This window comes from Lepisma saccharinum, chromosome 22 (assembly GCF_977018435.1).
Source record: "Lepisma saccharinum chromosome 22, izLepSacc3.1, whole genome shotgun sequence".
NCBI classification, from domain to species: domain Eukaryota; kingdom Metazoa; phylum Arthropoda; class Insecta; order Zygentoma; family Lepismatidae; genus Lepisma; species Lepisma saccharinum.
The window spans coordinates 45082284-45107792 of NC_139250.1; positions in this window are offsets into that span (position 1 = coordinate 45082284).

Below are 25509 nucleotides of genomic sequence, written 5' to 3' on the forward strand. Positions count from 1 at the left end.
GACAATTCTGATCGGCGTCAGGACTTTACATTCAGAAGAAGGAATCAAAATAATTATGGCAATCAACAGTTCTTTAGAAGAAACTTAAATTCAAATAACAGAAGTTATAACAATACAAAATTTCGATGAGACAGTGCGACACCATGGAATGATAAACGTTCTAATACAAGGCAAGGTTATCTACAAACAAGGTCCAATTCAGATCCTAATGTGGCTAGTTTTCCTTATTCCCCGAATAATAGTCAAGGTTTAAGCAGTAATGTAAATTTATGTTCTAATTGTTGTCAGCCCTGTGAACGACCATTCGTTTCCCCTAACAGTAATGTCACTTTAAGTAATGGACTGAATGAAAATGCAGTGTCATTTGATCCAAGGGAGAGACAATTAAATCAAGTACGAGTATGTTGTTAGGAATGGAAGATTAATTAAAAACTGCTGTGAATCATCTCAATTAAATTTATAAGTTACTATGTAATGTTTTGTATATGGCATTATGCAAATTATGAATCTTTCCAGTTAAGTGTTAAGAAAATTTTGCCCTTGTACACAATAGGTGATACATTACAGAATGTCTAAAGTTTGAAATGTTTTAACTGTTATGAGGGAAAGAAATTATAGTTATTGATGGTGTTTGAAATATAATTAATTGAAGTTATTAATGTTATTGTAGAAATGAAAGGTGAATTAATTTCACTGTGATCTGTAGAATGATGTGTGAAGTCAGTCATGATAGTTATGAAATGTGTTACTTTCAGGAGTAATAGTATTTATTAGTAAGCTTGTCATATGTATTGGGTTGGTGCGAATGAAATGTCCGCTTTGACGTGAGGTGGGAAACTCACCTCAACAACACAACACAGGGATTGACTTAAATCACAGGTCTAACGTCATAAACTCTGTATACGTCCAGCAAACAGGCTGGAGCACCCAGACAGTCAGGATGCAGTTTGTTGCTGAACAGGGTCGTCTGAAAGTGCACCATGGAGAACACACAATTGCGAGTGATTTGTCTTTACGAATTCAAACTGGGACATTCTGCTCAGCAAGCCGCCAAAAACACTAACAGTGCATTTGGGCCAGGAATGGTAAATGAACGCACCATTCGCCACTGGTTTGTCAAATTTCGTTCCGGTGACACAGCATTGCAAAATGAACCCAGTGGCCATCGACCAACATCATGTTCGGATGAGCTCCTCAGGAACCCTGTGGAAGCGGACCCTCGGAAAAGTGTTCGTGCCATTGCAGACGAGTTAGGCATACACCATACCACTGTCGTTTGGTGGCTCTGTGCGATCAGTAAAGTTGGACTCATGGGTACCACATGATTTGACACCGGTCAACAAGACTTGCCGTCTGGAGGTGTGCAGTTCTCTGAGTGTAAGGAATAACTGGGATGGTTTCCTGCATCGGATTGTCACTTCAGATGAAAAATGGATCTTTTATGACAATCATAAATGATCAGGACAATGGTTGGATTGTGATCAACGTCCACGGCGGTTTCCGAAACCACCTCTCCACCCACGGAATGTGTTGTTGCTGGTATGGTGGTCTATGGTGGGTGTGATCCATCATGTCTTTCTCAGGCGAGGTGAAACCATCAATGCAAATTGTTACAGTGCTGAACTCCATGAAATGCACCACAAACTTCTCCACAAGCATCCAGCAATGGTCCACAGACATGGTGTCCTGGTGTTGCACGACAATGCTCGCCAACATGTCGCACAAAGGACGGTGCAGGCTCTCCATGAGTTGCAATATTTAACCCTTCCTCATCCAGCATATTCTCCCGACCTCTCTCCCATTGACTACCATCACTTCCAGTATCTCGATCACTTCCTAACAGGGAAGACCTTCGCTGATGATCGGGTGGTGCAACATGCCGTTGAGGAGATCTTTGCGTCGCAGACTCCAGACTTCTTTTGCCATGGAATCCAATTGTTGGCTGAGCGATGACAAAAATGTGTGGCTGCAGACGGGGACTATTTTGATTAACCAGGTATTGTAGTTTTGATTATTTTGGCCTTTGGCAATGACGCACCCGGGCCGGACATTTCATTCGCACCAACCCAATATATCTAAATGTTATGCAAGGACCAGGCATGTTCAAGCAAATCAATATTAATGAAGTTATATATAGGGATCAAATAATAATTGGAGGCAAGGTGTTTATTGGATGTGTAATAATTCAAAATTAATGTACTGAAGAGTCGTTTTATGACTGTACATATTGTATTTTATTTAAATTAAGTAGTTTAGCCAACAAGGAGATTGGGTTCCGCAAGGCTACTACTAAGTATTGTTTCACATATGTGTGAATTATATATGCCTCATAATTTGTTTATGTATTGAGAAAACTCCTTGTGATCTGCACATTTTAGATAACATAGAGGGTGATCATAAAATGTTTGATCCCTCGAGTAGTTTTCTATAGAGAGTGAGGGGACTATGTGACTGTCTTTTACATTCACAAATAACTAATATTTACTTGATTTCTATTGCGTACAAGTTTATAAAATTAACAGGGAACTATTGAGATTAAGAATGCTGTATCAATGTCGATATTTGTTTTAAGTTGTTGATTTCGATTCTTTTTTGTTATATATGTAAGAAGATTGACTTAAAAAAATGTCTTGTGTCAGAAATCAAAATTTAGTTTATATCAAATGTTATAAAGTGAAATAATATTTTGGAAGTTGCGTTGTGTTGTTTAATTCTTGCAATGTAAGTATAATAACATTATGAAACCAGTTGAGCACTGAGGACTTGCAATTTAATATTACAATTGTGTTAGTTTGCTCATCCTTCGTGTACAATATATATTCAGTGTGAAGTATCGTTGCAATGTGGTTCATGTGTTTGTATGTTTTTAAAAATAAAATGTAGTATTAGTTTCATTGCCTTTAAAAAAGCCCATTTTTTATGCGACACCTTTTACATTTCATTTCTGTAATATTTTCATCTAATATTGAGTATAGGTATATCAAAGTCATCTAAGGGATCAACTAACTTTATATATCTAAAAAGGGGACATTAATAATTTAACGTATAAAGCAGCAAAGCATTGATATTTATGATGGGATGTTAAAAAATAAAAATCTTGGAAGATATTCTTCTTTAACCATTAGAAATGTGAATGATAACAACTCTACCTAACAATCAAAAGAAAACTTGGATACCTTAAGAAGTAGAGAGGAAAATGCAAAGAATAGATCAGTCATTTTTATATCCCATCAGCTAGAATTCTACTGAAGCAGAATCAGAGTTCTCCAAGCTTATTTACTCATCCAAGATCCCACTTAGCCAAATGCTTAATGCTTTCACCTTTGGTGCAAGCTCCCAAGTGGAAGCTCCAAAATGTCTGTGTTGATTCAGCATGGTGAGGACAGGTGGGGAGCTACTTGAAAGCAACAGTAGCAGACATTGGTCTCAAAAGCCAGAAAACAGCAGTGACGGGACTTATTGAGCTGACGATGCATCACCCAGTGAAAGCTACTGGGCATGTCTTGGTTCTCAAAAGGTTGCTCTTCCAGAGAGTTAACCTGTTTTCTAGTATAGTTCTGCAGCACATAATAGAAGCCCCCCTCTACCCTCTCCCTTGATCTTTACACTACCACTGCAGCACTCTCTTAAATGCTGCATTCCTACATCCCTTTACTGTTTTTTCTCCTGCCGCCAACAAAGACTTCTATGAACAATCCCCAGTTATTTGAACCTAAGTAGAGACTATAGTCAGTACCAGGAATCTGTGGAGCAAGACTGTGCATAAAGGCAGAGCAGGGGAGAAAGCGAAAGTGAAGCAGTACACACAGCGGGAAAGGCTGATAACTGCAGTTGCTCTTCCCCCTCCATTCAATCCCGTCTCCTCGCATATGTTTATTAGTCGAGTCCTCTGGAGTCACTACTTTTACAGACACTTGTTTCTTTCACTTGCTCCAGAGATTGCCGAGACAGAGCATAGCCATTAGGGTAAAACTTTGCCCTTCTCCCCTTCCACTGGGTTCCACCCCATTTGAATTTTGGTTAACCCTCTTACCTTACCTTACCATCCATTAAATGAACACCTGATGACTTCCTTGACTTCCCATGGATATTGAAAATTGTATATATAATACACATCAATCAAATGGATATCCAAAATATCCAAAGGCCTAATCTGAACATTGCGGATATCCTATGAATATCCCTCGGAGTTTTGTGCTGTGTGGGTATATATTGTCAGGATATACTTAATTTCATTCTGTTTCTCATTATTTCTACTTTTCAGTCAATTTCTGGATTTCTCATCAAGAAGCTTCCTAATTGTTCAAAATTGGTAGAGCATAAAAATCTGCCTCTTATGGAGATCAAATTCATTTCCACACACACCAAGCACAGCAAAGATCAAAGGTTCGGGTCCTGGTGGGCCATACATGTTTCTTTGATACATGTAATATATAAATAAGGATGAACAATACTCACGCATCATCAGTGAACATATCATAGGGTGATAACAAATTTAATGTTTCACACATGCCTTCTTCTGTGAAGATATTTCTTGAAGAGTCAAAAACATCATCTTTCCACATGACATGAAAAATTGGAAGAATATTGGAGTTCTGAAAAGTGTTTAATTTCAAAATGTTTAATTTAAGAACACTTCAAAATATTAATAAGTAATTATTGACATACATAATTAAAATTATTTTGTAAATCTATTCTCCATTGTAATAGAATTCTACTTTTCATGACAAATTTTTCTTCAATATTAACTAATACCTAATAACTTTTATTTATAAAAACATTCAAACTTAAGGAGAAATATAATTGATTATGATTAAATTGCAGAAAAAACAGAAAAATGTCTAAATTCTTTCAATGGCACTAACACAAACATATTGTTATCTTACATAAAATAAACTTGTCCCTACCATTCTCTCATCTCTCTCTTTAATTGAACATTTATTTCAAAGCACCCTGTTGAAAATTCTGCCAACTGTTTTCAGTAGATAAATAGGTGTCTTGATTGATTTGCTTTATTTTATTTAGCTTTATTGTGATGCTTTTGGCTAATTTGCGAAGATGAGGATGAGTGATGATATGATGAAACTGATGAATGAACACTCATAAAAACACACATACCCAGACTGGGATTCGAACCCAGAACCCCTGGCATTGTAGCAGGATGTGCTAAACACTCTGCCATGGAGGCCGGCTAATAGGTATCTTGAAACTACTGTGTTCAGGTTTTCAAAAAGATATTGAAAACATTAATAAGGAGGAACAAAATGTTATGTTTACAGTCAACTTGTTAAGCTAAACATACTATCCCATAGTAAATACAATACTGAAGAGATATTTTTACTTATACTGTACATGTTCTGTAACTATACATTAGGACTATTAATGGTGTTCTGTAGAAAATCATTGGGTTTCATTAGATTTTCAGGAACAGAGCAGAAAACAGTAGATTTTATCTAGTGTAAGCAGTAGAAATTTCTAACAGGAAATTAAATCTGAACCAATCATCAAGCAAGTCACATATTTAATCAGATGAAAATTTACCTATCCACATTTCAGGTCATATGTTTCTAATTTCATGCATAGAGTAATTTCATAAATACTATATTGCAAATATATTTAGCATTAACCTCTTGCACAAATCCATAAAAATCATCTCCAACAACAATATTCTTCTTAAATCTTCTAATTTTCTTTCCACAGACCAATGATGCAAAAGCAAGGTGCCTTGATCTGAAAGAAGATATAAATATAACTAGAAGTAGCTTCTGTAAGTTAATTTAGTGTGTAACTTATGACAGATTATTATAGATTCTGATGTCATTTTATGTTAAAGAGAAAGAAAAAGGGATGTTATTTATCTAGGATTCCTCTATTGAAGGCTAAATACCAAACATTTAGGGGAAAAAAGACATGCTAAAAAGTATGCATCACAGCACACAAATATACAAGAACATTAACTGGATATTTGTGCTGATCTTCTGGCTTCCAATAGATATCCAAGATATTCCTTAGATAACACCCAATAGCCAAAAGTGGTTGACCCAATGTTGGGCCAACCATAATGAAAATGGTTGGCGAAACGTAAGAACATACCATTGAACAATGTTAATTTTGGCCATGGTTGCAATGTTGGCCCAACATGTGGTTTTTATGTTCATCCAATGAACTGAAAACTAAAGTATAGACAGGTTTGTTTTATGATATCTACAATTTATTGTGAGGCCAAATAGGTATAAACTGTAGTACAAATTATTTGTGTAAAATAAAAAAATGAACAACAGTTTCTCATTCGTATGGAATCATTATTTTCAAGGTACCTTCAAGTGGTAATACGAAATACTTTCTAGACTTTACTTAGTTCTCCACCTTTCATGGAATTTAGTCTGCACATAACATTGTTTATTTTATATACATGGATCTTGAACCACCTTCACAAGAATACCTGTAACAATGTTCTTTCTCTGCTACAGCTAAACAGACAAACCATAAGCAATTCCTTGCACAGAAATATATTTCATCCATGGCGGCTGACAAAGGACTCCTGAGTGACTACGAGGCAAAAATAGCTTCTACTTTCATTAACTAAATATTAGTATGTGCTGTGACTGAAATATTAAAATAGAAACACTGTTACATGTCACTCATTTTACATTCTAGAATTTACAGCATACTCTTCAATGTTATCTTAAGAGGAGAAAGTAGTTTTTTCGAACTAATTTTGACTCACTTTTCCATGGTTAGGCAAGGGATGGTAACAAATCTTGACCCAACGTAAGACCAACTTGAATTTGCCAACCAACGTAAACCTAACCTTTCCTACTCAAAACTGCAGTTTGCTCAAGAGTTTTGGTTACTTGGGCATCCAGGAGATATCCACAGGAAACTCAGAGAAAGAATGTTTCTTGAATAGTATGTCCAAAACATATCTAACAATATATATGTTTTTGACATCAGCAGTAGCATACGCAGGATTTCATCAAGGGGGTTTATTTCTAAAACTTTCTCTAAATTCACATTACCATTGTTTTATTATACTTAATTAAATAATAATTATAACAATTAATTAATAATACTTATAATTAATTAATTAGCTGAATTACTACTAATAATACTACTAATACCACTACTACTATTAAGTAGTAGAGATCTACATAAATATAGTGTTTATAAAAGCAATAGAACAAAATTACTTTCTAGTCATTCGATTTTTATCAAATCCTGGGAGCATTTTTTTGTTTCTTTGTTACGAAATAATTGTCTGGTCAACGAGGTGAGACATTTTAAGGGTGAAGAAAATCCAAAAAACAAGAAAATATATTAAAATAAATTGAAATAATCAAAGTATGGAACTCATCCAAGGAGCTGCGGTGGTCTGGTCGGTAGAGCGTCTGACAATCACTCGGGAGATCCGGATTCGATTCCCGAAATTGGTTGGAATTTTTCCGGCCTCTTCCCCGCATACATGTCCCTGATAATTCACATCTGGATTGTCTCGCTATTCTTACCAACAAAACATTTTGCAATAGTTAAGCTTATTGTCGTTTGAATAATTGTCTAGTCAACAAGGTGAGACAGTTTGAAGAGAGACATTCAAACGTGCTGAGGTAAACAATTCAATGGGAAGGCGAACTGGTGACTGTATTCTTGTTCGCCTAGCCTTTGTCTATACATTAGCCTCTTACAATGAACCAATAACTTTCTTTAGTTAATTCTCATTGTTCACACAAAAAAATAAATGAACACTGGCGTACGTATAGGGGTGGCCGATGGTGTTCGAGCCCCTACCGAAATTTTGAGAAAATCAGAATTTTCAAATGAAAATCCGTTAAGAACTTCAAAAAATCAAAATGTGTAAATGCGAAACCTCTTTTAAAGTGAGTCCCGATTACCATTTTTATATTTGAATACAATTTTAATAGACTGAAAAGCTCCAAAAATACGAAATATTTTATTATGCATCCTGCCCTCCAAAACAAAGCCATGTGCTATCCACATTTACTATTCCAGCCCCTATCGAAAAAAAATTCTGCTTACGCCAGTGCATTGAACATTGTTGCAACTGAGATACAAAACATTTTTATCTCTTTTAAATCATAATTACCCTCATACATTATTTTCAAGAGCTCGTGTTTATTTTCAAGGCATCGCTCTGAAAGACACGTGTGTTTGGAATGCTATGCTTTTCTCCATGCTGAATGGAAATAATAATTCAAATTCAAATTATTATTATTATTATTATTATTAGTAGTAGTAGTAGTAGTAGTAGTAGTAGTAGTAGTAGTAGTAGTAGTAGTAGTAGTAGTAGTAGTAGTAGTGGTAGTAGTAGAAGTAGTAATAGTAATAGTATTGTCCCAGATCTCTGACTGTGATAAATTGCCCATTTATTTTTTTTTCCACAGCATTTTTCATAATATTTCACAAGCTCAAGGAAGGGGTTTAAACCCCGTAACCCCGCTCCCCTTGCGTACGCCACTGGACATCAGTGTTACATGTGATTTGCATGAATTAGACGTAAAATGGACATGTGGATTTTGTTGCCATAGAATAGAATATTAGACAGATAGCATACAGAAAGCAACTGAAATACTCATTAAAACATTGGGCTACTGCTAATGAGAAAACGGTTAATAAAAGAAAGTATCAATTACCAATTGCATAGATTAGAGCAATCTGCAGTATTTAATTTCAGCTTACTTTAACTAATTTAACTGACCATGGCAAAACGAAGTGAAATAAATTCTTCACCATGCCACATACATAGTGTAGTAAATATCCTTACGTTGCTCTTTTGCTACGATTTCTTTTTATTTGCTTAATTTTTACTTCACTTTTGTTCCATTTTTGGCTAATTTGTGAAGATGGGGATGAGTGATGATATGATGAAATTGATGAATAGACACTCACAAACATCCATGCCCAGGCCGGGATTCAAACCCGGGACCCCTGGCATTGTAGCACGATGTGCTAACCACTCCACCACATTGCCGGCTCTTTTGCTACGAACTTGATAAAAAATAATGATAGGTATTTTCGTGAAATGGCATTGTTTTCTTCATAACCTCATAGTTACTAAATAAACTAGAAGCCATAGAACAAAGAGAATTATATAATACAAAATAAAACTTTAAATGAGCAAAGATTTAGTCAAGATTCAAGGTTTAGATTTTTCAAAACCTAGAAGGAAATGTAGCCATAAATATGAGATTTCATTAATTAAAATGCTGAAGTTTGAACTTTATTTTGGTTTTAAGAGTTGAAGAAAATAATTCATGCATGTCATTTCCTAAAAATTACATTTTCTCAGTGGAGCCAGAAAATTCATCAAGCGGACTTTGCTCTCAATGTGGGATTATCGCTTCTTTTTACTAACCAATGTTATATATTTTTTCATGTATCTAGTTTTTAAAAGGAAATCTTGGTCAAACAAAATTATTAACATCCACCAAACCCTGGGCATTCCATGAATTTGAACCATGTGCTTAATACTCACGTTTGTTCAGACATGTTTCTGCCATGTCTATGATCCTCCTCAATTTTGGTGAAATTGAAGTAGGTCCTTTGTGGGATCTTGTTCTCGGAGCAGATAGTGACGGCGGGAAACGGTATCTCCCATACAGGGGTTGCTTTTTCGGAAAATGTTACCATGACGGGGGAAGTGTTCCACTTAGTGAAGATTGTGTTGATCATGTAGCCACATCCTAAAATGCTCAGAGAAATGGCTATCACCCAACAAACCCTGCAAGCAAAACGTAAATTCTTGACATTATCACCGAATATTTCTCCAGAAATCGCTTCATTTGCAATAATGAGTACGGGAGAATGGGGATGGCAGGTCAAATGGGGACGTTCGGTTTCTCAATGCTGCTACCTGGAATCCAACACCATACTGCTATTTCTTGCTGCCTATATGCCAGTTTGAATCGAGTAGTGGACGCCAAACCTTTTTTCTATGAAGTTTTTGATTTGCCTCTATACTGTGCTTGATCTCACCAAGCCACCTTTGGTAAGTAAAGCATTGATACTTTCAGTTTTGAGATAGATTTTGAGATACTGCTTCTTGAAAGGTTATCTTACATCTGTGTGAAGAGACACCATGTTTTCTAGCTACCATCACTGTCTACCAAAATTAAAATATACAGGGTGTCTCAGAAGTAATAGCTCAAACTGACACAGGTGAAAGTACACGATATTAGAAGCAAAAAAACTCAGTAAACATGGGTCTTCAAACGAGCAGTTTTCGATATAATCGCAATGTGTGATTACAAGCCGCTGACTTCATTGTTTGCAAACGTCGTCCTAGTTGGTAATATGCTAATAATACAGTAAGAAAAGCAGTGGCGTAGCATGACCATTTCGGGTGGTAACGCCAAAATCTTTTTGTGGGCATAATACGAATAATATAAATCACAAACTTGTGGCTCATGCAAATATAAGTACCGTACATGTCTATATTACAATTTTCAGTACAAAATAACATTTTTAGAAGTATAAAAATATATTACATATGAAATAAATTAAAATAACTTACCTTACACTACCTTGTACACTAGATCCAACCTTCTTTTCTTCTTTTCTGCAAAAATGTCTATAACCCTATCAAGAAATGCTGACTCTGATGAAATTTCACCTAATAAGGACTTCTCAATTGCCAAAGAATTCAAGCATGACAGGCGATTGTTGTTCATGGAATTCCTAAGATAGGTTTTGATCCTCTTCAGGGTGCTCATACTTCGTTCACTGCTGGCTGTAGTGGTTGGTATGGTCAGCACTAAGCGGAGTAGTTTTGTTACTTCCTGATAGACTGAATCTAGACCATTTGCAACAAAATATTTCAGGAGATCTTTAGGAGCCAAATATTTTGTTTCATCTGCATACACATTATGAAGTTCATTTTGTAGTTGGTTGCTAACATAGAATTTATAATGCTTTACTAGGTTATCTACTTTGTCCTGGGGAAATGTTTCGCTATAGTCTCTAAACTTATTTTCATACACCAATTCCATGAAATTTATAAGAGGATGATCTTCAAATCGGCATTTCATTTGAGTAGTTTGAGAATCTATAATTTCAAAACACAGTACTCTCAAAGTGTCTTTCTTCTTAGCATCATATATCAGATTTCCATTCAAGATCATGCTGTTCTCAATGTAACACTCAACAAAATCTTTGTTCCTTAGTTTTTCTATATTTTTGATGACAGCAGTTATTTCCTTATGACAAGTTAATATACTCACTGTAGATGACTGTAGGAGTTTGAAAAGAGGTTCAATGTGTACAAAACAAGCTTTGAAAACACAGAGCAGATACACAAAAATTGGATCATCCATGTATCTCTTGAGTCCTACTGTCCTGTTCACAGTTTCATTGTCCCATACACTTCTATCATCATCAATAATTTCATTGAAAGTGCAATATAGTTCTGCGAAATGCTTTTTAATGGTGAAAACTGCTCTCAAATAGAAATTCCATCTTGTACTGCTGGCTTGTGGGAGCTTAAATCCTTTTCAGTTAACAAAACTGTTCTTTTTGAAGACTTACTGAAGAAATTGTGAAAGGCAGTCAAGGCACATACAAATAAGCGAATTTGTTTTATAGTTTTCGATCCATGTAAAAGTACCAAATTTAATTGATGGACATAGCAATGGATGAAAAGAGCATATGGGCAAAAGTGTTTCACCAGTTTTTGAACTCCTCCTTGTCTACCTGCCATTACAGAGACGCCATCATTGTCTGACTTACAACTTTTTTTCCGTCCACATCCCACTCAAGTAAAACTTGACGTAATATTTCTAACACTGATGAACAAATTCAAACTTTTTTTTGCTCCTTTGAATGAAAATAGGTGATTATTTATAATTCGACCCCACTGAATCCAAATCTGAAGGTAGAAATGCTATATTACTATCGTTTTCCCTGGATTTTCATATTTTATTTTTAATAAAAAAATTAATTCCCTTTGTAATAATATTCATATTCATATTCATATTCATATTCTTTATTTCCGTTGACCTATGTCCATAGGTATGGAAATCGTCATATAACAATTCATACAGTAATAAAATATTAATACAATTTTAGACAAGGATTACAGTAATGATTTTAAGAACTACTACATGAAGGAAAACCAAATACACTAATAAAATATTAATACAATTATAGACAAGAATTACAGCAATGATTTGAAAAACTTCTGCATGAAGGAAATCTAAATAGAGGAAGAATACACTATTGGAGAGAAATTACATACAATATTTAAGGCCAGCACAATAATAAGGAAAGATTTTTTTTTTTTTTTAGTGTAAAAATAAGCTGTAAAAGTAACTATGTGACTTATACAACATGGAAGAATGCAATATATATATACAGAACCGATTAATGATCATTTAGGCACAATAATAGCATATAGTGAATACTTCATACATGATAATATAAATAGTATAATTCCATTTTCTGTACAACCGAACCCTCTTTGTTGACAATTTATGTAATTTAATATTTACAAATTTAGAAATTCATTTATTGAATAAAAACAATGTCGTAATAAGAATTTTGTTAATTCCCTCTTAAATTGGGTAGTTGATTCCATTGTTTTCATGTGATCAGGTAATTTATTATACAGGTGGATACCTACGAATTTAGGACCTTTTTCAAGGAGAGTGGTATTATGAGTTTGTATAACCAGATTGTGATTTTTTCTTGTGTTGTATTGGTGTACTTCCTTGATACGTTTGGAGAAACTAGACATATCTTGTTTTACATAGCACAGTAAATGTAATATATATAGGCAAGGTAATGGTAGAATGCCAAGATCCCTGAAAATGTTCCTACATGGTTCATTTATTCTCTTTCCTGCCATAATTCGTACTACTCTCTTCTGCAAAATAAAAATTTTTGCACTGTTTCTAGCATTCCCCCAAAATACAATTCCATATGTTAGTTGTGACTGGAAAAGACTGAAATATGTTATTCTTATTGTCTCCCTATTTATTATGGTTCTTAAGGTTCGTATACCATATATGGTTTTGCTTAATTTCCCTGCTAGGTGCTCTATATGTATGTCCCAGTTGAGATTTTCCTGTATCCAAATACCCAGGAATTTTATGGAATTTGTATATTTGACGTGTTCATTTTCTATTTTTATTACTGGTTCTTCATTGTTCTTATTTCTTGAATGATGGAATTTTATTGCTAAAGTTTTGTTTTTATTTATCGTCAACTTATTTGTGGGAAACCATTTGCAGAGTTCGTTTGAGATGTTTTTTATATTTGAATTTAGAATTTGTTCATTTTTGCCAGTTATCACAATGCTCGTGTCATCTGCATATAAGGTAGTTTTAACTGAGGGTAAGTTTGAAGGCAGGTCATTTATGTATATGGTAAATAGTACTGGCCCTAGAACAGAGCCTTGCGGAACACCACATGTCACTTCTTCTAGCCTAGAGATATGGGAAGATGGATTGGTATTTGTCCCTTCTACATGTAAGATCTCTACAGCTTGACTGCGATTTTGCAGGTAAGATCTAAACCAGGTGTTTACTATACCCCTTATTCCATAGTGATTTAATTTTTTCAGAAGTTGGTCATGCGATACTGTGTCGAAAGCTTTTGATAAATCAAGAAAGAGACCTACACACTGTTCCCTATTGTCCAGGAGTTGTCTGACATGTTCGACGTATTCAAATATTGCTGTAGTTGTTGATTTACCTTTACGGAAACCATGTTGTGATTTAGATATTATGTTGTTTTTATTTAAGAAAGTTGTAATTTGTATATTCATTGCAATTTCCATGATTTTTGAGAAGGGTGAAAGCAGAGCTATGGGTCTGTAATTATCTACACTACGCTTATCCCCTTTTTTATACACAGGTTTGATTTTTGCTTGTTTTAGTTTATCTGGGAACACACCAGTAACAAAGGATAGGTTCACTAGATAACATAGTGGGTGTAGGATATGGGTGTGACATTTCTTTATAATTGAGGATGGAATTTCATCCAAGCCAGTTGACCATTTGCTCTTCATTTTTAAGATGATGTCTGTCAGTTCCTCGACAGAGACTGGGCGTAGAAACATTGATGCACTATGTGTATTCATTTTAACCTTACCAGAGTTTTGATTGGTTTTGACTTTATCCTTATTTACATTGATTAGGTATTTATTAAAAAAGTTTGCCACTACCAAAGGATCACTTACATTTGTGTCATTTTGATAAAGTGTGATGTTTTCTAGTTTTTTGCAATTTCCCTGCAGTTCTTTTTTTATTATGCTCCACATTGCTTTGGATTTATTTGAAGAGTCTGAAATTAGTTTCCCATTATGCCCTTTCTTTGCAGCTTGTAACACACGTTTATATGTTGACTTGTATTTCTTGAAGTATTCTTCAAAATCAATTGTTACAGCTGTGCTTTTCCTAGCCCTGTTTAGGAATCTCATTCTATCACTAGCTATCTTTATTCCTTTTGTGATCCAAGGTTTCTCTTTCTGTGTTACTCCTTTAACTTCCTTCTTTGGGAAGGCTACATCAAAATAGTAAGAAAATATGCAATGAAATTTGTCGAAAGCATCATTTACTGTGCTACACTCATATATATGTTTCCAATCTTCATTGCTGAGTAAGTGATTGAAGTAAGTTGTATTTTCATCATTAAAAACTCTTTTGGTGGTATAATCATTTATTTGTTTAACATTGTTATTGCTTTGTGAAAATGGTGTTGAAAGTGAGAAAGACTGTGCAAAGTGATCTGAAAATCCAGTGTCAAAAACCTCTACTGTGCATTGGTCGACTAGTGTGTTCAATAGAATTTGGTCCAGAGCACTTTTTGTATTTTTTGTTACTCTGGTAGGTACTTTAACCATTGCTTCTAGGTTGAAAATGTTAAGAAGCATGTTTAATTCATGATTTACATTCTTTTTTAGAAAATCAACATTTAGATCACCTATCACTGCTACCTTTTTGTTGGACTGCTGAAAGTGATTTAGAATAACTTCCATGTTACTGACAAATATATTCAAATCACTATCTGGCGTTCTGTATACACATATGATTATATATTTTAGTTCTGGTAATTCTATAATGCATGATTCAAAATGTTTTTCAATGTTGAGGTGAGCAAACTTTTTGCATTCCTCTACTGCGATATCAATTTTACTATATATGCATGCACCACCTCTCCTGAATTTACTTCTTGAAAAGTTTGAAGTTAAAATGAAGTTTGGAAAATTTACACAACATATTTCATCATGTTTCAGCCAATGCTCAGTGAAACAGATGATGTTTTTATCTGCTAACTTATCAGCTAGGAGTGTTTCTACCATTAGTTTCTTTTCGGTGTTTAGTCCTTGGATGTTTTGATGGAATATATTCAGAGATATTGATCCTCCACCATTTCTTGCCGAATTACAGTTTCTCTTAAGATTCCTCGTACACATTATTTTCTTATCTACATTTGAATTTACAACTTGAAGGTCTTGGTGAGAATTATTTAAGGTTTCTGACTTCCTATAACTTACCATAGTATCCATATAGCCCACTGATCCAATTACATTCCCCATAAAAAATTACTGTCATGCATTAACGGGACTTTCCTTTCCCTTGTAGATTTCCGACGGGTATCTTCAATACTTCTATTTGCACTTTCACTAGTCAAACTTTCCTTTGATTCACTATCATCTTGATTGTTTTTAGCATTTTGCTTGATGTGGTTACCACTATTTACTATTTCCTGATTTACTTCTGTGATATCTTGAAGTAAGGGTTGTGCCAAGGGTAAATTCTCAGTCTTCTCAGTAGGATTTGGAGCCGGAAGAACTATGGCATTTTTTCCGTTTTGGGGGGGAAGTGTACTGTTTACCAATAGGGAGAGTTCGTCACACAGCAAATCTTTCCCTCTTCTGTTTAAGTGTTGGCCGTGGGTGGTATGACCATCTCTTCCGATTCCATTTGCACTTAACATTTGCACTTTTGGGAAAACTTTGCAAACTTTGGAGAATTTGGAGTTTGCCTTGTTTACTTCCACATTTACACATGATGATTGCATTAGGTCGTATCGTATTGGGATGGTACTAACAATAACGTTTGTGTTTTTTACTGTTTCAAGGCAAGTTTTGAGGGCTATAATTGCTGATTTTGTATCGTTCCTTGCTACATCATTAGATCCACCCATTACGATGACGAAGTCGTCGCTTCCATAGTCCTTGCACTTGAAAGCCACTGAATTAACTACCTCACTTAATGGTGCCCCGGGTTTGGTAAATCCAGTTACGTCATAGTCCGCATGTCTCTCTGTTACTCTCGTCGCAATGCCACGACTATGGCTATCCCCCAAGATCAAAATCTTCCCTTTGCGCCCTTTGTTTTTTACAGCGTTATCGTCTTGGTTCTTCATGTATGGGCGATTTTTTGTCTTATTAATAACCCTCTTTTTACTGTCACTATTCGCACAATTTCCCGCATTTCTCCCAGTTGAGCAGTCAAGCCTTGTTGCCATGGGGCTAACTTCTTCACTGTTTAGCACCTCGAATCGATTATGGTGTATAAATTTGTATCGTGCATTTTGATTTTGACCATTTGTGTTGGAACTTGAATTTATCACAGATTTCTTATTTACGTTGCGATTTACAACCTCCGACCACATGTTTGAGTTTTTCACAACATTTAGTCCTCTTTTCTCGTTCAATAGTTCTAGTTTGTCCGCTTCAAGAACCTTAATGATTTCATTCTTGGATGAGAGCTCGAGATACAGTCTTTCTATCTCTCGTTTAATTCTGTCGCACTCACAACAAACCGGCATTTTGTGACTTTTCACTTACTTTACCTATTTTCCGAGCAAATACAGTTGTCTTGTAGCTTTCGCAATGTCTGGGCACTTACGAACAGCTTCTTTACAGCCTTTTACCTTTTAGTTAACGATTTTTTCCAGGAGCTCTTCTTCACGCACTACTATGACCGGCGGCCATTTTTTTTTTTTTTTTTTTTTTACATCGAAATATGAAATTATTTTTGTTTGTGTGCTCATGAAATAAGATTTTAATATTGAAGTGAATAACTATGAATATAAAAAAATTAAATATATATATATATAATTATATGTGAACGGTTTTGACTGTTCAATTAAGAAATTTCATGCAAAAAAAGGAAAAAAAACACATTTTTACTCACATTTTCAAAATTTCTTTCTTGAACTCTGCCGTTTGTAACTGCCACCAAAAACCTCTTCCTTGAGGTTCCAAGAGTAGTCTGCTAACATGTTCTGTACCGATTTTCCAGCATATCGTTTCTCCATGACAGAAATATCCTGGTGAAATCTCTCGCCACATTCGTCACTAACCGCGCCCAAGTTAGGGGGGAAAAAGTCCAAATGCGAATGTAAAAAGTGAATTTTCAAGGACATATTGCACCCCATGCGCTGATAACACTTCAACAAGTTCTTAACAAGTTTCTTGTAGTTGTCAGATTTCACATTTCCAAGAAAATTACAGCATACTTGTCTGAAAGCTAACCATGCGCATTTCTCTTTTTCTGTTAGCAATTCCACAAAGTTGTCATCATGAATGATCTCACGGATTTGCGGCCCAATAAATATGCCTTCTTTTAACATACAATCACTGAATTTAGGAAATGTTTTTCTCAAGTACCCAAAACCCTCACCGTATTTATCCAAAGCCTTAACAAAATTTTTCATCAGCCCTAACTTTATATGCAACGGTGGTAACAAAATCATGTCTTTCTCAAGTAGAGAGTGATTCCTAACACTCTTCTCTCCAGGAATTAAGTTTATCTGTATGGGCCAATCCACAATGTTGTAATGTTTATATTTTGCCCGGCTGTCCCATTCGCAAAGAAAGCAACAAAATTTTGTAGACCCAGACTGCATGCCTAACAGTATACCAATCATTTTGAGATCTCCGCATATCTGCTAACCATATTTTTCATAATTTATCACTTTTAATATTGTATCCATATTTTCATATGTTTCCTTCATGGTGGAAGAATAGGCAAGGGGTACTGATGGGTACATATTCCCATTATGCAACAATACTACTTTTAAACTATTCTTAGATGAATCTAAAAATAGTCTCTACTCGTTTAGGTTGTGACTCCTTCCAAGTTCTTGCAGAAGGCCTTCTACATCATTGCAGTAAGTTAACTCATTACTAACAGAAAAAAATGTGTCAGTGATTGTTGGCGTTTCCGATATGACACCTTAACACCATCTTGTAATAAATTCCACCTTCGGAGACGAGAACCTAATAATTCCGATTGAAGTTTAGAAAGGTTGAGGTCTCTGACTAGATCATTTAGTTCGGATTGGGAAATAAAGTAAGGTATATTTGGATCAGGAAAATTTGGATCGGTGTTTAAATATGAAGGTCCAGGCTCGTCATCTGGAGAAGCACTGCTTGGTTCTGTTTCATCCACTGTCCATTCTTTAGGAGGCTTAGGAATTGGTATAAAATCATGACTCATAGGTTTCTTGACTTAAGGAACATCAAGATAAAATATAGAATGTTTTGATTTAGAACTATATCCCACTATGTTTGTTAAACAGAAGTAACAATCCGTAGTATGATCTTTCTGTTCTGTCCATGTTACAGGGTTTCCGAAGGGCATTGATTTGTGAGTACCATTAAACAAACCACGTAAAGTTCGCGAACAATTACAACAAATTTTACCTGGTGCCCAGCTTTTTCCCTCGTCTACTTTACTTCCAAAATACAACTCATATGCTTTTTTCACTATAGGAGTGATAGTATTTCTCTGTGACTTCAGAGTAAATTCCCAGCAAACATAACAAAACAAGTTCGGGTTATTCACACATTTGCGTGACATGGCAAACTTATTAATTGAGTTATAATATAGTTCTTTAAAAAAGCAATTATGAATGCTCTTATCGTTTTGTTAAAATACAACATACACTTCACTTCACTATACACAATATTACATTCACAATTTCACGAGCATACACAAACATAAAATACGGCTACTCGCGAAGGCTACTCGCGAAGTTATCGGAAAGGAAGTTAAGACTCGACTAACCCACAAAAGAAAGAGGTCGCTAAAAGGTTCTTATCCATTTGCTAAGAACCAAACGTTAAGCCGTATGCGGAGCAGGGTGCGCAGACCTGAAACCATAAAACTATAAAATGTGGGTGTTCTGCAAAAACTTTAGGTGATACAGGAAAACGGGTGCGATATTCGTTATCAGCACATCTGAATACATAAAGATCACTTAGTTTTATTTAAAGGAGCATTTCATTGTTATTCAGTGTAATCCGGAAGCAGATTTGTCCTTCGAAACGTCGTAAAAACCGGACCTTTCTTCTACCCTGTCATTCACGCAATATCTAAATATTATGCTCATTTGGCTCTTACAAGATACGTCTAGTGTCTCGCCGGCTTGAATAGCAACGAAAAGAGACTCATTTATTTCAGCTTTGATTCGTTCATTTAAAGAATCGGTTATAACCTCAATCAGGTCATTTTGAATGTCTGGCGATGTTCCTTTTAATAATGAAGTTGACTGCAAATGATCTCTAACAATTGATTCATTTTGAGCTAGCAGATCCAACAATTCCAAATAGTTTCCTTTGTTGGCAGCACTCCCGTCCCCTTGGTGCCCGCGGAAGGTTAGTTCCTGTTTGCTTAAATATATTACAGACTGAATGAGCCGCCGTAAGTATTGTCTATTTGAAAACACAATCTCATTGTGTTTTTTTGCCTGAAGTCGGACTGCTTCCGATAAAGCATGATATATATATATGCGTGTTTTGCCCAGCAAATCAAATGCCTCACTATGCAACAAATGATGTTTGGTGTTTCATAGCTTTTTTAATTAGGTTACTCAAGTCAGAAATACCTTCCTTACACCATTTGGAGTCTTTGAACCTAAACATAATACATGTGTAGCAGAACATTTTGATATTTTCAGCGTACCCAGCTAACCAAGGAAATCTTTCATACCACGAGTACTGAAAACTACGAACGCGATTTTTACAGACTTCTTTAATGGACAAAAGCTGTGCTGGTCTTTTAGATTTTAATACACATCGCTGTTCATATGATAAATTAACCAATGAAGTTGTCATTAAGAAATTGAGTATCTTTAAGTCCGGTAAACTTACGTCAGTCATATTGCTTTTTGTAGCACCCACACAACACACAAAGAAAGAAAACAACACAGACCAACTCCTCCCGGCTTTCCCGCGCGAGGAAAAAACAGCAGGAAATCTGTTTTCGTCTTCTGCTAGGGTGGCATTGCAGGAAGGGTCACATGAAACCTAGAACCAATCAGGTGCTCCTTACGCCAGCATAAAAGGGAGCATTTCGCACGTGCTGTAGAGATCCAAGCTTTCCCTCCAGGTAGCAGTGTCTTTCTAATCTGTAAGGCAGAGTCCTGTACGACAAACATACTCGGCGTCCAGCCAGCAAAGGCATTGGGAAAATGCTAGCTAGAGAGCTGTTAGCGGTGCGTTGTAGGCGAACCGAGATTGATTTTTTTTTAGTTTAGTTTAGTTTATTTTACTTCGCGTTTTTTGTGCCTCTTGGCTAATTTGCGAAGATGGGGATGAGTGATGAAATGATGAAATTGATGAATGGACATTCACAAACAACCAAGCCCGACCGGGATTCGAATCCGGGACCCTTGGCGTCGCAGCGCGATGTGCGAACCGAGATAAATAGCTATTATAATGCTACATAGGTCAAACGTATGTACTATTAGTAATGTTTTACTTTTCATTTACAGGATGCACGCATTTTTTCCTCATTTTAAATGAGGGGAGCGCCGGGTGTTCATTAACGCTACGCCACTGAAGAAAAGTGGCCCCCACAGTACCATTAGACTGTGTACTGATTGTATCAATCCTGTTTGATTACAACGCCACCTCTCGGAAATCTTATGTTTTGTAAACAAAGAGCAAACCTCGAACCGCGCAAGGAATAAAGCACTCGGTGTTTACAAAAATGCCATCAATGACGGCTTGTACCCACACATTCGCAGACATTATTAGCATTTTACCAACTACAAAGAATAAGGTCAGTGGCAACTTATAATCACACATTCGCGACTATTTCGAAAACGGCTCGTTTGCAGACCCATGTTTACTGAGACTTTTTTGCTTTTATAATTGTGTACTTTCAGCTGTGTAAGTATGCGAATTTACTTTCGAGACACCTTGTATTTTACTTACTAGGCCTATGCTTTAATTCTTAGACAAATCTGTGATATTATGTTCTTTATTAGTATAATATATGATTTGTTAGTGTAGATGTTTAAAAAGCAGAAATGACAAAAATGCTTCCTGACTCATAATTTTATTATATTTTTCATGGTTAACTTGAGTTTTGTTCTTTCAAGAAAGTTTTCTAACAACATTTTACATTAGACTTCGAATTTACATTGTTTCATATGAGTTTACCCAAATGGTTGTCTAAAACGGAGACATTGCATATTTTCCAATGAAGTTTTTTCTGCCTACAATAATGACATTTTTTTTACACAAACAACCTTGTTTTCCTATAGTGTAGAACGTACTTAGAAAAGAAAACTTTTGCAACATTTTGAACGAGTCTTCCCTACAGCTAGGATGGAAATTGAAGGGTAGTGAGGAAGAATTCCCCTTTTAGTTGAAAATTTGACCTTGGGGGGGACTATGTAATTTGTATCAGTGGCGGCGAATGGGCTCCAAAACTGGCGAGGGGACAAAGTGACAAATTTGGGGGGGGGGGGTCAAGGACAGTTTACTTTCCCTTGGTAGATAAGGTTTAGCATAGTGCTGGGGCAAAAGTGGCAAAAAAGTGGAGGAATAGGGGTAACTGCTCCCCACGACCCCCTAATCGCAGCCACTGATTTGTATAATATCCTGTTACGTTGAAAGAATTTACTGAAATTTCCCCCTCCTCAATGAACATTTTTCAAATACCACACCGATTAAAACACATTATTTTCATTTTCAAATTAGTAGTGGTAACGTCGTAGTAGTAGTGGTAATATCGTCTCCTTGCAATCAAGAGGTCCCGGGTTCGATACCAGGTGGAGGCACATGAGGGTTCGAATTCCACTTTAAACTGTAGATTTTGGCCCGATTAGCCTATATATGGTCAAAGTGGGATTAAAAACAATCACTAAATTATTAGCGCCTTATCTTCAGTGTACGAAATAACTTCTGCACTGAGATGATAACGACATTTTCTAGTGTGAATTGAAAATTACCAAATTTGAGTTCCCCGCAATGATTTACGAGAACTCTTAACGCTATCACTTTTCAGGTGGTGAATTTTTCAAATGTTATTCCTTTTACTTTAATTGGTACACAGTTTAGAAAAATGGCCAATACAAAACAATATAATCAGCCGTTTACAAATCACTTCTGCTCCATCTGTAAAGAAGAAATCGATATCTTCACAGTTTGAATATTGCAACATAAAAGAAGTTGACAAAAAATGTTAATTTTTCGAGGCATAATTTGGTGCTACAGGACTACCATTTTGAAGATATTTCGGAGGGGTATTCGCGATTAAAATTATCCGATATGCCATCTGGTGAGATTTTCAGGAACCACTCCACGTAGGATACCTCGCCGTGTTGAAGCCATTCAAAACATGGGGAACATGAGAAAAAGTAGCGTATTTTGTTCAGTTTTTTGCTGTAAATCGTTTTGTGGTTCAGGACAAGTGAAAAGCTTACATGTGTTTTCCACTCCGTGGAATCAACAAAATGATGTGTTTAAATAAATCAGGGAAAACAGAACTGATTGACAAGATTGGCATAACTGAAATGCGGCAAGGAAATTACGAAGAATGTACGAGTCTATTCACTCTATTTTCCGAAATAATCTTTCAGACAGATGATTTTTATTGCCATGAAAGTAAGTTTTAAATTGTTCTTTATGAATATAACAATTTTTTCGAAAACAATGTATTATGTATGTAATTTGGAACAGGTGCAAGTCGATTAAGTGCAAAGATGAAAATACTTTGAGAATTTATTAATGTCCGTAATCATAAAGGTAAGTCAGAAAAACATAATTGACATGCTAATGTTGCTGTTTCATTCAGTATGTCAATTTTCAGTGAAGACTGAAAATAGCCTCAATGCAATTGTTGTTATTGTTATTATTATTATCATCATTATCCGGTGTTGTTGTCAAACCAGCCTGCCTCTTTGGGGAAAAAACTGCAACAGCATGTTTTCACTTATTTCCTCCCAAGCTTTGCAATACAGGTGAATTGCTTTATTTTTAAATCATTTCTGAGAGCCCCAGTTAGGCAGTTACAACCGAGGTGCAGTGCAGATGAAACAGCACCGCTTTGAAAAACCAGTGCGTATATATTAGTTTGGTGTGCGTTTCCCATGTTATTTTTATTATCATAATTAAATGCTTCGCTCTCAGCACAGCCTCACCTTCGTTATAGTTCCTGGAATTCACAACATTCGCAACATTTAAATATAACGCGTAATATAAACGTTTCTTCCATACCAGCAATGACAATACGCTGCTATTACCATGGCCGTAGGCAGGAAAAATTTTCGGGGGGGGGTTCATTCATAATTGTTCCCAGGGCGTCGCCAGAAATTTGAATAATAGAAATAATAATAATAATTGTACACTAATAATTAAAATTTCATAATAATAAAACAATTTTATTCCATAATAATAATACTAATAATAATTATTATTATATTATTGTTATATCCTTGAGGGGCTTATTCAATCCAGCAGATGAGTGAATATCCAGCATAAGTTTCTTTTTTTTTTTTTTACGTTTCATACAGTGTGTACTGAAATGCACAATTATTTTACTTCCTCATTAAACTTTAGATACCTTCAAGAAAAACTTTAAAAAGTTAGATGGAAATTTTAGTCATAAAGTTTTTGTTGTTTGACTTTAAAATTATTTTTTTTTGAATTTTGAAAAGTGTGGAACCAGTTATTCTCTTTAAAAGCTTAGCCTGGTGCATGGATTGTAACCTCAATAGTGAACGTAATGCGCTACGAATCTGGAGGTACTAGCATGGTACTAGTTTGAACTCCTCTGAAGGGGGATTTATTTTCGACTTTATCCGACGGGGAATTTAAAAGCTGGAAAGGGAATTTTGGGACAATCATAAAGGAATCTTCAGTGTATATTCCTTGTGACGCAGGAACAACACTGGAAAGATGACAGCAGAAGTGATAATGGAGGGGTCGCCGGTGGGCTGCAATTCCGAGAATAAATCCTGTTTCACTCAACTTTCAGAATTCCAAATGTTTGAAAATTCTAGCTCGATCGTTTCAACATTGTCTCCTTGTATTTTTATGATGCTTCGAAAAAAAATTGAAAATTTGTTACAGATTTTGGTTTCTGAACATCCATTAATCCAACATGTCAGAAGTTTCGGGGGGGGTTTGAACCCTAGAAACCCCCCCTCTAAATACGGCCATGGCTATTACGTACTACTACTGAATGTAAACAAAGATCTATCCTATGTAGAGCGGCCATATTGGAAGCGACACTAGCGCTCAGGTGGTAACTTTAATCGTGAATTCTTGTACGAAACATAATGGGTTTCTAAGGTCTTCAGAATGCGCACAGCCACCATATTTGCGGCCAATTTTGTTTGTCGTGTTCAAGGAAATATCGTGAAATAACGTAAGCTTCTGTTTAAAACACCGAATACTGCACAATTTACTATCGTAAATAAGGTTCAGATCTCTCTCTCGCACGCTTGAATTCCGCATGATTATAAGAACTAGCTTGCATCATGGCTGCTTGAAGCCACCATGCAACAGTTTGTGACGTGGGTGAAACACACCTGTAGTTGCTTCGCGAACAAATTACACATTTCGCACCCTTCACACACCACTTAATCCCACATTAATTAATAATTCCTTAATTATTAATTAATAATTCGGCTTCTTCCCATTAGGTAAAAATAATCTCCGCCATCTTTCCCACATGAGTGTAGGTTGGTTCTAATCGTCACTCCCAGAATTCAACATGGATACCGTTCCGAATATACAGCACGATTCCGTTGGCAAAATTAGTTGAAATGCGAGTAGGCCTCTTGACAGTTCAACTACCAGTTGTGTCTCGGCTGTCTTTTACTTTAAGAAGGTACTGATGTAACCTTTCAGGCAGTGATGTAGTCCCTAAATTTTCAGAGGGGATATGGCAAGTTCCGTGAAACATTAAGAGCAGACTGTTAACATACTCTTTGGATTATGTTTATATTATATGCCTCCCCAGTGGCGTAGTTGATTGATTGATTGAATTGTTGTTTTAAGCCCACTTTATGCACAGAAAGGCTAAACGGGACTGGACCTACAGTTTAAAGTGGGATCCGAACCACCATGTACCTTGATTACATGGTATTACCCGGGACCCCTTGATTACAAGGCGACGACGCTACCACTGCGCCATCGGGGAGGCCCAGTGGCGTAGTGGTACTGTCATTGTCTTTTCGATACCCGGTCGAGGCACATAGTGGTTCGGATCTCACTTTAAACTGTAAGTCCAGTCCAGATTAGCC